The 14,415-nt window shown below is 39.5% G+C and overlaps 1 pseudogene; it reads left to right on the top strand.

Moving 5' to 3' along the window:
* Window positions 1–958: 958 nt before the first annotated feature.
* Window positions 959–13,896, top strand: LOC139938238 (uncharacterized; annotated as a pseudogene).
* Window positions 13,897–14,415: the final 519 nt, after the last annotated feature.

Genomic DNA, 14,415 nt, shown 5'->3' with positions numbered 1-14,415 from the left:
TTCAAACACCCCACGTCTGTCTCAGGAATAACGAAACATTTTATTAAACATTGCTTCTTTCTCTTCATAGGCCATGGGCCCAAGCCATTTATTCTGTCAAAATGCTGCAGGGTCAGGGGTGAAGAAGGTTTGAGGTCATAATATCATAGAGAAGGTATTCATAATAAATAATTTACAATGTTCAAGTTCAAAGTTTGGTTTGGCTCCTCAAAAAAGGCGATTTTCTTAGCCCCTTTTTTAGGCAAATTATTGGAGTTACAACCTTGTTCCCAAATATCACGAAAATGGTGCTATGGGACTTTAGTACACATAAACTCACTACCCATGGGAACGAGTGTGAGATTGTTTGTTTGTTTGTGTAACAACGCAGATGTCAGACAGTGCATGCAATGGAGGGGTTGCAGTGGGTGTTTGTCGTGCAACAAAAGACGAATTTGAACCTGTTATTGCATTTAAAGAGTCTTCTTGGGATAAAGTTATTGAATGTGTAAGTACATGGAAAGAGTTAGATGGTTTAGAGAAGAAAGCTGCCATGGAATTTGACCTAGAAAAGAAACATTTGTATGGGTATGACATACAACATCATGTATGTATTAGTTACATAGTACTACATGTACCAACGTTCTACTGGAGGCGTATTGGATATGGGTTTCAGTTGAAGGAAGATGTTATATCTATCCTCTCCAGAAACATTTATATCCAAAACCAATAAGAGAATGGAGAGGTTAGATCTTCTTGGGTATTCTTAAGCAAAAAGCAAAACAAATCAGCAATTTGTAAAAAAGTCTGTCAGACACACATTTTACAGATATTGAGCTAATCGTATTTTTGCGTGGTTTGAACTTCATCCCCAAACGGTCTACCATCCTACGCCATTTGAAACTGCTTTTCAGAAAAATGAGACTAAGCGTTTTAATGGCGGGGAAACAAAGGCGGAGCCTATATACACCCCTTCCGAATGCCATCAATAAGGAATCTTCAAGTCACCTTTAACACATACCTAGAATCGTACATTGAAGGTACACTGGAGGAGTTGTCCAAAACAAAAATTAAAAATGTGTGACAAATTGACTAAAGCAGACGTCCAAGTCAAACAAAACAAAAATTGCCATAAACCATTTGACAAAGCCAGGGGTGTTTGCGTTCTCAATAAATCAGACTATATACACGAGGGGACTAGGCAACTATCTGGGCCGCACTATAAGTTGGTTGACGAGGATTTAACAAGTGAAATTACAGCTGCGGTCTACCAGGCAGTAACTAATCTGTTCAACAGGCACGTTGTCTTTTGGAACTAATCAATGGCGCAAATGTCTTTGAGTTTAATAACAGATTCTATAAACAAACAGTAGGCGTGGTAATGGGTAGCGAATGCAGTCCAGAAATATGTAATATCACTCTGTTCAAATACGAAAAAAAAACACCGTCAAGACGTCGTCCGTTTTGATCAAGTTGTTTTTGTGATAATAACTCTTCTCCTGACCATTAATGTGTATTGTGGACATTAAAGGCACTGGCCCTGAATATTGTCAAAAACCAGTGTTTTCACAAAGTTTTTTTCTCTTCAAACATTTTAATTATGTGTGAGAGAGGTGCCACTCAACAATTAACAGCTCACGGAAAGGGCCTTAAAAAGAGCATTTTCAAAAATCTCAGCAAAAGAATCCTATCAAACACTGTTCACTGTTACCTTTGAGGTATTTTAAACACCTATACCTAAACGGAATGTTTGCAACGAAAACCGCTGGATAAGGGCAACGAAATGATTTTTTTTTACACAATTGAAATATATTTATAATCATATGACTCGATTTCCATATTCATTGAAAAGATTTTAAGTGAAATTCAGCAAAGTTCACGACTTGATATTTTCGTTCAAGCAGGTCTTTAATTCGGCGCGGTGCAGCGGCCATTGACCCGGTCGTCGCCCAAGAAGGGAAACCCGGGTCAAAATGTTATTCCCTCATTAGTCTCGCGATGCCATGTATAGATTGTTGAACCAAGCGTAGCAAGCCGCAATCTATCCCTACCGTTGATCAAAACACTGCAACTTTTCTTTTACTTTGGATAATCTTATTTGAAACATTTTATTTCTTTTAATTTAAAGTGTCCTTGATGAGGTTCGCAACAGTTACAGCATTTAGTTGCAGCTTCGGGAGGGAACCGGACCCTAAGAAGAACGGCATTATACGGTGGGTCATGCCGTTAAATCACCGCCTACGATGCCAGTGTACCAGCATCTACCCTGGAGGCATGAACACGTATACACCCGAGAGAGGGTTTGATCCGTTTTACACCGATCACCCTCTATTCACAGACCTCGATTTTGAAATATTCAACTACTTCGATTGTGAAAGTGAGTAGCCTAAAGACAGTGGACACTGGTAATTGTCAAAGATCAGTCTTCTCACTTAGTGAATCTCAACATATGCATAAAATAACAAACCTGTGAAAATTTCAGCTCAATAGGTAGTCGAAGTTGCGAGATAATAATGAAAAAAAAACAACCTTGTCACATGAAGTTGTGTGCTTTCAGATGCTTGATTTCGAGACCTCAAATTCTAAATCTGAGGTCTCGAAATCAAGTTCGTGAAAAATTACTTCTTTTTCGAAAACTACGTTATTTCAGAGAGAGCTGTTTCTCACAATGTTTTATACTATCAACCTCTCCCAATTACTCATAACCAAGTAAGGTTTTATGCTAATCATTATTTTGAGTGATTACCAATAGTGTCCACTGCATTAAAATGAAGATATTAAACCACTTACTCTTTTTTTTATCCCGATGGATAACTATTTAGAAATAGTCTTGTTTGGTCAAGACTGTTTTTTTTTAAAGTAATTTACCGACACTCTTTTGAACCAAAGTGATTCAACAAAGGTGTGGGCTGAAAAGAAGAAAAATAAAGTAAAAAATTAGGCGGCATGATGGCCGCCTGAATTTACGGTCCAGATAGATTTCAGACGATCTTGGACTTCTAAGTTCACAACATCCATTTAGACAAACTTGAAAGAAAACCAAGGTCTGAATAATAATAAACCTTCAACTAATTGCACCATTTGACTTTGTATTTGCGCATATATTTGCGTTTTCATTATATCTGCCATTATGGGGAAATCAGTCTACTCTACAAAACTTTTCCTAATCTTACTTCTTCATAAAGTGATTGTCATTATCAATCTTTGTGATTACACGGATTTCTCATTCTCAGATTGCTCACTGACTAATTGTGAAAACGGAGGTACATTCATAGACGATCCTTGTCATTGTTCCTGTGCCCAAAACTGGACTGGCAAAACCTGTACTGGTAAGTGCAACTAAGCCAAAGCAACTAAGTCATTGCAACTAATCACAGCAATGATTGTGGTCGGACAAACTCGGTCATGCGTGCGCGTATATTTGGCACGCGCGGCAGAATCGTGCAGAATGTCATTGGGAGTGCTCATACACGTGTCTTGCTCACGTGCGCGGTGGGCGGAGCTTAGTGGAAAGCCGGAACGGTCCATTGCCCAAAGTGTGAACGGCAATGCATTTGAACCACCGCCAAACGTCACTTAAAGAAACACGTTGCCTTGGACCGGTCGAGTTGGTCTTTGATAAGCGTTTGAAACAGTTTGTTATGTAGATAGATAATTTAAAAGTAGAATATAATGATCCACACAAATGTACCTCGAAAATGCACGGTTTTCCCTTAAAGGATTTGGGTACTTTTTGGGTACTTTTTGAGAAATTTTACTTGGTTTGGTTTGGCTAAAACAATTGACTCTGAGAAACCATAACTCGTATCTCAGTTTCTCAGCATGAGTCGTTTGTTAACTGTAGCGTCATTACTACCCGGAGTGACACACCAAAGACCCACTCACTGTTGCCCTTATTGATAATTGAATCCCATGTCAGTCAATGTTATCAACGTCAACAGAAACTTGACTACTAATCCATGAATTAAAGGCAGTGGACACTATCGGTAATTGTCAAAGACTAGCCTTCACAGTTGGTATATCTCAACATATGCATAACATAACAAACCTGTGAAAATTTGAGCTCAATCGGTCATCAAACTTGCGACATAATAATGAAAGAAAAAAACACCCTTGTCACACGAAGTTGTGTGCGTTTAAATGGTTGATTTCGAGACCTCAAGTGCTAAACTTGAGGTCTCGAAATCAAATTCGTGGAAGATTACTTCTTTCTCGAAAACTATGGCACTTCAGAGGGAGCCGTTTCTAACAATGTTTTATACCGTCAACCTCTCTCCATTACTCGTGCTCAAGAAAGGTTTTATGCTAATAATTATTTTGAGTAATTACCAATAGTGTCCACTGCCTTTAAATGTGTCTAAAATTATCATAAATTTCGTAAAAATAATAAGTTTCGTGAAAAAGCAGTACTCCACCAGACACTACATCAGAAACAACAAGTTTGCTGGTTTTCGTTACTCATAAACACACAATTTCTGCAGTAGTCCAGTCTCCAGACGGCTTTTATTTATATTAGCCATTATTTACCCTGAAGAGAAAATTGTTTCCAGAGTGTGCATTGACTGGCTGTGAGAATGGCGGTACGCTCGATGCAGCAACCTGCAAGTGTACATGCCCGAAACAATGGATGGGAAATGACTGTGCTGGTATTAAGTAGAAAGTCATGATTCATGGTCCTTAAAGGCCGAGTTATAGTCGGTCGCGCGATGGTCCGGCGATGGAAATCTTGACGCGCGATCATAAAAAGACACAGTTTTTAGGCCTCAGTCTTAGGATTGCGCGCAAGATTTCCATCGCGCGACCGACTGTAAACAGGTGTGGCGGTTTCAACTTTCCGCCGTGTTCAGTTTTCCGAATGACCAAATACGGTAACATTACGTCATGCGATGCCTGCGCACAGCAAGCAAAATTTGTCAATTTTTAGTGCTGTATTGAGTCATCCGCGTTAATCTCCGGTAGCTGTCATGGCGGCGTCCACGAGTACAACGAGCGGCGAACGCGTGGATCGTATGAGAGAATTTGGTGTGGCACAAGCAGTGTGACCTGCTTAAAGTTGTACGCATGAATACGTGTAAAGATGGGGCAAGAGGATGTGACTAAACAGAAAAGAATCGTAATAATAAACAATTTGGGGTCACTGAGAGAACTACAGTACTCGCCAGGGTACTCGCGGTGGTATTTTTGTCTGGCTACGTCACCCGGAAAACTGAACACGCCGGAAAGCTTAAACCGTTCGAACAACGTGGTGAAATGTCCGGCTACGTCACCCGGAAAACCGAACACGGCGGAAGACTGAAACCGCCACACCGGGTTAGAAGGAACACGTTGCCTTGGATCGGGCGATTTGGTCTTTGAAAAGCGTTTGAAACCGTTTGTTATGAAATGCATATGGTGAGATTGATAATTCAAAAGTAGAATATAATGATCCACACAAACATGCCTCGAAATTGCACGGTTTTCCTTTCACTTTGCGAACTAACACGGTCGGCCATCATGGAGTCCAAACCTTATTGACTCCACAAAATGGCCGACGGTGTAGCTTTCACGACATAAAAGGAAAATCGTGCAATTTCGAGGCATGTTTTGTGTGGATCATTATATTCTACGTGTACCGTAATGTTAATTTATTAACAAGTTACGTTCGAGAGATAGTTTTGTTTGTAAATTAATACAGAGTGTGCATTGAAGACGGATGAAGATTGTGCGCATAGCGGCTCGCTCAGTGACACCACATCGGCCTGCAAGTGCACTTGCACAGGGAAATGGACGGGAAACACCTGTACTGGTGAGTATGATCTTCATCGCTTTTGGTGAGAAACATTGAGATGCTGACCATTTAGAGACATTTTTTACTTAATGGTTTGGTTTGGATTTTGTTCACAACAAACGTTTGAATAAAAAAAACAAAAAAAACAAAAAAAACAAAACAAGAATGCTTTCTGAGGATTGCAGTGCCCGTTTGCGAATGAATGCTGCGGCCAGAGATGCGGTTAGTACCCCTATGCTTAGTACCCGCTTTCACCTCGCAAAAACCAGGATGGGTCCGAAGTTCTTCTGAAGAAAAAGAAAACCCTGACAGGCTTGTGTTGATTCTCCAACCATAACCCTTTAACTCCTCAGAGTGACACACCAAAGACCCACTTCAATTGATGTAATTGTCACGGGAATCCTATTGCAATGCTCCCGTTTCACAACCGATAGAAACTTAACTGATGCACCTTGCAATGTGTAGAAGCTGCCATCTTTTTTGTAAACAAAACTCAAAATAACAAGGAATTAATGCAGCAGCCCATGGGCTGCTGCACAGTCTCTGATGGTTTATAAAGCCACGAAACAAACTAAAGTAGGAAAATCTAAATGTTCAATCAATTTCACCATCTTTGCTTGAAGAAGATACTTTCTGCCTCACTGCAGAATCTGAACTGTTAAAACTGACATCATATGTATTAACGTTTAGATATCAAAAAGGAATACAAATGTAGTCCTACGCCATAATTTAAACACCATAACAAAGAACTTGAATCCCCGCCGAACAACAATTGAAATAATCCACAATGAAATGTGTAAAATCTAACCATCTCTCTGAATAATTCTCGGGGATTGTCATTTATTGATATTAACTTCTTGCAGCCTAGGCTCCAGGCAATTTATGTTAACACAATTTTTTATTTTATTCACAATTTAAGCTCGAGAGATAATTTTGTTTGTATATTAAAGAAACGTTACATAATTGGTAAGAAACAAAAAATCGTTTAAGATCACAGATTTACATACAACTTACACAGTCTAATGATGATGACAGTTGAAAACATTCCTTGAAATATTTCTTTCTGAAATGTCATATTTGATGAGAAATAAAAAAATCTAACTTCACGTTTGGAGTTTATCGATCAGTGAGCGTTTTATTCATTTTTATTTTGGCATCGATGCAATGCAAAATTTGTAATCGGGTTCTCACTATTGTCTCATGACCCAGATGGCCGATCGATCTCAAACTTTTACAGGTTTGTCAGTTTATGCATATGGTGGATTACATGAAGTGCTTTATACACTGCCAGCAACTGTTTTGTTAGCAAAAACCAATTCTGTAACGTTCCTTTAATACAGAATGTGCATTGAAGACTGACAGCTGTGCGAATGATGGCTCGCTCAATGCCACAACTTGCACGTGTGATTGTACAGGGAATTGGAATGGAAACACATGTTCTAGTAAGAATGATCTTAATGTTTACATGTATGGACATACATTGGTAAAAACTCCAATATTAATGATCGTAATAACCGTTGATGAGAAGCAACGAGCTGCTGGCCATTTTGAGAAGTTTTACTTGCTTTGGTTCGGCTAATCATTCTCCCAAAACAATTGAATCTGATAAACCATGAATGCGTGACTCGTATCTTTAGTTTATCAGCATGAGTCGATATTGAACTGTTGTCATAACTCCTCAGAGTGACACACCTAAGACCCATTCACACTAGCCCTAACTATGAATTGAATCTTGTTGAAAAACGGTGGCCCTATGGGATTGCACTGTTTAGTTTGGGTGGAAATGATCAGATATACCCAAACCTAATAGTGTAGTACTGTGTCTTCGAAATGGCTTAATGGCAGTGCTATTTTATCAACGTCAACATAAACCTTTTATTACTGATATTCCATGATTCAATGTGTAACTAGTGTACGTCTATTTCCCCAAGGGACTTTGAGTGACCATTGCTCTTCTGGTCACTCACAAGCCCGAGGGGGAATAGACGTACACTAGTCACCGAATTATGCCAGTCAATATGTGTTTTATTACACAGCTCGGTCTTAAATGTGAGATAAGAACAGAAATCTGGAAAAGAAAGTGTTTCAGCCTACCATACTACAGAACAAGCAAGAGGTGTGTTATAACACACCTCTTGCTTGTTCTGTATTCTGGTTGGCTGAAACACGGTCACGTGGGATGAACTAATAATATTATAGTCTAATGATCGCGCGCACTAGTCTTTGAAAATAGTGCCCGGTTACAGCGCCCTCTCTTGACTTGAGCCGTGAACAGCAACTACAAAACTTCCTTTCTTTTCCATATTTCTGTTCTAATTTCACATTTAAGGCCGAGCTGTGTTATAAAACAAATATTGACTGGCATAATTCGGTAACTTGTGTACGTCTATTTTCCCCTCGGGCCTGTGAGTGACCAGAAGAGGGACCTATTTCCCTCGGCCTTCGGCCCTCTTCTAGGTCCCTCTTCTGGTCACTCAAAGTCCCTCGGGGCAATAGACGTACACTAGTTACCTCATTGCCAGTCAATATGTGTGTAATAGGCCTATCTTTCGTTAAAATAATAAGTTTCAAGAAAAAGCAGTACCACACAAGACACTACAGCACCACACTACTGATTGTCTTTACTAACGAGGACCTACAGCGTCTAGTCTGTCGAGAAGGCCTTTAATGTCACGAAGTGTTGTTAAATATACTTTTGTTTCAGAGTGTGATTTGACTGGCTGCGAGAATAACGGTACGCTCAATGAAGCAACCTGCACGTGTGGATGCCAGGACCAGTGGATAGGAAAACTATGTACTGGTGAGTAAAATGTAATTCATCCTTAATCTTTCCATTCCAAGATCGCGTTCCTTACATCCAATTGGTGCATATCAAAAATACTATTTGTATCAACCCTATATCGCTCAAAAGAAAAACATCTAACTGCCTCGTAAGGATTCTTTGATGCCCATTGCAAAAAAAAATTGAACTGTTATAAATGACACTATTTGAGTTGCCATTTTGATACTTAAAAGGATCCAAACTGTACACCATCGAGTAACATTTTTGTTGTTTGAGCAACCTTTTAATTGAATTTAAAATTTTAATTTAGATTCTCTCGTCGGTTTCTTTATGAGGCAACACCAATGGTGTCATCCAGTTTTTGCAGTGTATACTTATGTGAACACCGTCGGTAATACTAGTATTACTCTGCAAACTGCCATTGCTGCAAAGAAAGATCAGTTTTTTACAGAAAACCGGTGTAAACAAAAATGGTGGCCGTAATGTTCACCACCGTCATTGGCTTGAGAAGAGTTAATAACATATTCTAAAACCAATAAAACGAAAAACAAAAAACTAGGACTGTTGACGGTGGATAAATATTGATTAATCAAATTTCACAAAGAACACAAACTTCATTGATATTTCACCACGAAATCTGTCAAATCTTATGATCGCTTTTGTTCACCAACATAGTTCGTCGGTGATTGTCGTGTTAACGTTCGAGAGATGTATTATACTTTTTAATTATTTATAGAGTGTGCATTGGTTACCGGAGATTGTGTGAATGGCGGCTCGCTCAGTGACACATCTGCCTGCAAGTGTGATTGCACAGAGAAATGGAAGGGAAACACCTGTGCTGGTGAGTATGATCTTAATGTTTACATGTATGGACATAAATTGGTAAAAACTCCAATATTAATGATCATAATAACCGTTGATGAGAAGCAACGAGCTGCTGGCCATTTTGAGAAGTTTTACTTGGTTTGGTTTGGCTAATTATTCACCCAAAACAATTGATTCTGATAAACTATGAATGCGTGACTCGTATCTTTAGTTTCTCAGCATGAGTCGATATTGAACTGTTGTCATAACTCCTCAGAGTGACACATCTAAGACCCATTCACACTAGCTCTAACTAGCCCAACTATGAATCGAATCTTGTTGAAAAACGGTGGTCCTATGGGATTGCACTGTTTAGTTTGGGTGGAAATGATCAGATATACCCAAACCTAATAGTGTAGTACTGTGCCTTCGAAATGGCTTAAAGGCAGTGCTATTTTATCAACGTCAACATAAACCTTATATTACTGATATTCCCTGATTCAATGTGTAACTAGTGTACGTCTATTCCCCCAAGGGACTTTGAGTGACCAGAAGAACGACCTTTTTCCCGAGGCCGAAGGCCGAGGGAAATAGGTCGCTCTTCTGGTCACTCACAAGCCCTAGGGGGAATAGACGTACACTAAAGTCACCGAATTATGCCAGTCAATATGTGTTTTATAACACAGCTCGGTCTTAAATGTGAGATAAGAACAGAAATCTGGAAAAGAAAGTGTTTCAGCCTACCAGAATACAGAACAAGCAAGAGGTGTGTTATAACACACCTCTTGCTTGTTCTTGCTTGTTCTGTAAACGTGACAGGTTTTGGTTGCTTTCTTAAATCCTATCACACATAACTCCCGAACGTGACTCACACACACTGCAAAAACTGGGGTGCTTAATTGACTTTCCTGGTATCTATATGTGACAACACCAACACGGTGTTATTTATCCCCGTTACTTTATCGTTGGTAAAATTAACACCGTGTCAGTGTTGCCACATATAGATCAAGAGAATCAATTGAACACCCCAGTTTTGGCAGTGCAAGGCCTACTTACAATATTGTCGAAGTTGTGGAGGGAATCCCATTGCAATGCCGATAGAAACTTTACTGATGTTTCACCATGCAAAATATTAACATGAGACATTTGTTTCCAGAGTGTGCATTGACTGAGTGTAAGAACGGCGGGACGTTCGATGCAACAACCTGCATGTGCACATGCCCGAAACAGTGGATGGGAATTATCTGTGCAGGTGAGTAGGATGTCTCTTATTATTTTACATTTTCATAGATTGAGTTCCTTATTCCAAATTGATGCATATTAAAATAATATCTGTTTCATCCTGATTGCGCAAGAAGAAAATACAAATAAATCTTCAAAATGATTTTAACCGTTTGTACCCGATGAGAGTACTTCTGCCCCACTGCAAAAACCGGGGTGTTAAAGTTTTACAGTTTGGGTGCTTCATGGATACACAAAAAGGAATCAAAGGTACACCTTAGGGTGTTCATACAACCCACATTTCTACCGAACAGGTTGTTCGACGTGATAAGAGCATGGTTTTGAGCACTCGCTCCAACTGGTGGGGTTGCACCGAGATAAACATAGAATTTGACATATGCCATTTTCGACAGCTCAGGTTTGCGGACTTCGGCTTCTTTTCCCCTTATGTGTGAAGCCACTATAAGGACAGCACACGCTTTATAAATATCCGACAGCCAAATATGTTGTTTCGAAAACGACCACATTATTTGTTCTGAGACTGCGGAGTTAAAACAAAAACAGTTACTTCACTGTGATGCCGAAAGTGATCTAAGAGCCAATCCGCTTTAGGCCCGGGGTCGATTTCACGAAGCTCTTCTTAACTTACGATGCATCGTATGGTTTACGATGCATCGCGGCTCTGCGATGCATCGTAGCTCCGACGTACTGCATAAACGATTTCACGAAACGCGTCGTACCGACGACGCATCGCAACGCATTGAAAATGCCCTTTATATAAAACGAAGTTTTAGAACGAGGATGACCTTTTTGCACTACGGCTGTTTTATGTCAAATACGCGGTGTAATAACGAAACAGCCGTTTAACAAGAGACGAAGAGAGGAGAAAGAAATGGCGCAGACGCGCAAAATGTACAAGACACTGCGTGAACGCCGCCATGTTTGTTTATGTTTTTTCATGTTTTTTGAGCAAACGAATGGTGGCGCTAGACAGTTTGCTTTTACTGCTGAAGGGATTTTAATCACTGGCGTTTTGTCGAGTACATGTACTTGTGTAAGTTTACAGAAATAAATTAAAATTGTTCATGTAATAAGTAACAAATTAAACATTTCATCGATGCTTATTAATTAAAATTTACCTTTTGTGTCGTGTTCTAATTCAACCCTTTCCAATAAACCAACAATTCCATTTCGTGTAAAGCGATAGCGCCTGTAAATTTCATCGTCCGTTAATAATGTATCAAGTGGGCATCTTCGGTCACGAATAACCTTTCTCGGCGTAATGCCCGCCCGGCTTCTCTGTCTAGAAGCAGCATTAACGCCATTTGAGACTAGAGCAACGTGAGTTAAGACGACCCTTTGGGTGATCGTAAGTTACGATGTACCTTAGCTCGTTGTCAAGGAATTTGCGACGTCTAGAATGCATCGTAAGTTTCGTGCAATCGATGGGGGAGCACGTCGTAAGTTTACGACGCGTATACATCGTAACTTGAGGTACGACGCCTCGATAACGAGAACGAAAAAGAGAACGATAAAAATGCACGCCCTTGATTGGTTGAATGAGCGTTGGTGTTTTCTGCGTAGAGCATTTCAACCAATCGATGGCGTGCATTTTTATCGTTCTCGATTTCGTTCTCGTTTTCGTTCTCGTTATCGGGGCCTGTGTGACCGGGCTTTTAGCGTCGTTATCGTTATCGTTTTTGTAATCGCTACAGTGTGATACAGCCTTTATGGACTGTGGTAATCCACGGATGTTGCCCAGGATGTTTATGTTTTCCTCCTTAATGTTTTTATTTCATTCTATAGAGACCAGACACTACGATTGCCAAGACTATTTAAAGGCTAACTCTAACAGTATGAGCGATGTTTACACTATTTACACATCGAAGTATCCACAAGGCCTCCAGGTACGCTGCGACATGAACTACTGGAAAGGATCGATTGTAAGTTCCTCCTCCATCAACAATTTTACAAAAAGAGACTTAGGAGCACATTTATATTCCAGTTGCTGAGAGTTGTCATGTTCAATATTTCAAAGAATGTGGTCTCTTATAAGAATTTGAATTCAACTCATATTAAAACGTCAAATAAATTGGGAAAAAAAAATAATTGTGTTAAATTCATTACTGTGATTATCTATACGTCAACGTGTCAACATGTGGGCGGACCAAAATGTCAATACCTGATAATATTTGAGTCCACCAACATCAAATCCGCACCAAATTAAAGCGATTATCAATTCATGAATACTCTCTTCACAGAGCCTCCCATTATTTAATTTTCCACAAATTAAAAAACAATCGATGAATTTGATCAAGACAAAATTTACAAGCTGATAGACTTTTTGGTGTAGGCTATTGTCCTTTTAAAGTATTCTTGTGCAGACAACGTTAATAAATAAACACATGGTGGACCTATTATTTATGTCGGTTACAAAATAATGAATTATTTGCACAAAATGTGTTTAATCACCACACAAACCTTGGACAAACTTGTTAATTAAGTTTGATGATATGCCTAGTTGTTCTGTGTGCTTGGTTTTAAAGGTTATCCAGAAGCGTGTAAGTGGTGACTTGAACTTCACCCGCGGATGGGATGAGTACAAGAAGGGCTTTGGTGACCTGAGTACAGGGAGTTTCTGGCTTGGAAATGAGAAGGTCCGTCAGTTGACTGAGGATCAAGACACCAAGTGGGAGATTCAAGTCAAAGTTCGGAATTCGTCAACGACTCATCGGCGGTGGAGGAGTTATAAATTGGGTAACTTTCGCCTCTCGGGTGAAAACTACACCATTCAAGTTGACGGATCAATGGACTGCGGAAACGGTAAGCAGAGTCTTTCTCAATTCAATCACAGGCTCGTACACTTGTTCTTGTTTATGTTTAAAAAACCTCATTTTCTATTCGACCGCTACTCTATCAAGATTCCGACATAAATGCTCCTTTAAGAAAACAATGAACAATAGGCAGGACCAAACACTCTTTTTATAAACAGTTTTTTAACATTACTTTTAAATGTTAAGCAAAACTGTTTCAAACCAAATGCAACCTAAAAAATGTGCAAACTTAATGTTTTTCTATTTACTCAGGTTGTGCTATTTTGTCTGCAAATGGCAAACCGTTCTCAACACACGACAAAGACAACGATGGCGACGAAGGAAGGAACTGTGCCGGGGAGTCGAAGGGAGGCTGGTGGTTTAATGGTTGTGATGATAGTGAGATTAATCTTAATGCCGAGTATACACATAATGGTATTTTGAACGTACCCTGTGGGCCTCTTGGCATTACAGACACCAGGCTTAGAATCAAACGCATGTCAGGAGAAACTTAAACATTCACACCCTAAAGCAAACCCCAAATTGCCATAGAATCCTGATTTTAAACTTGATATTCCATGCGCTTTTCTGTTAGAGCAAACCCATCGGAAATATAGAATGCTCAGTTCCAACAAAAGCCAACAGTCGCATCGGAATCAAAACAGCGCTGTGAAATATTTTTAGACTTCTATCAATGTATTGTATTTGTTTTCATGATCGAAAACGAATCGTAGGTAACAGACGCGTCTGGATTTGTAGAAAAAAAAAATACAAATCATCGGAAGAAATGTTGTGTTGTATGATTAGCTAATTGTTGTCAAGTAATATGTTACGTATAGGATTTGAAACTTTGCATGGTAGAAATAATGATATACAAAGGTTTGCGGTAATACCATGTAATAACTATCTCTAATGAGTTGGGGTGGTTCTGAAAAGAACCATTGGTTTCAACTCCTATAAGTAATATATTGTTGTAATTTTGTATTAGAGCCAAAAGCTTCTATGGAGTCAGGGAGGGGGGAGGGTGGGAGAGGGTCAAAATCTCAAGT

Source organism: Asterias amurensis, chromosome 6, assembly GCF_032118995.1.
Source record: "Asterias amurensis chromosome 6, ASM3211899v1".
NCBI classification, from domain to species: Eukaryota; Metazoa; Echinodermata; class Asteroidea; order Forcipulatida; family Asteriidae; genus Asterias; species Asterias amurensis.
The sequence above is the reverse complement of the archived record's forward strand: the minus strand, read 5'-3'. Positions and strand labels throughout refer to the sequence as shown.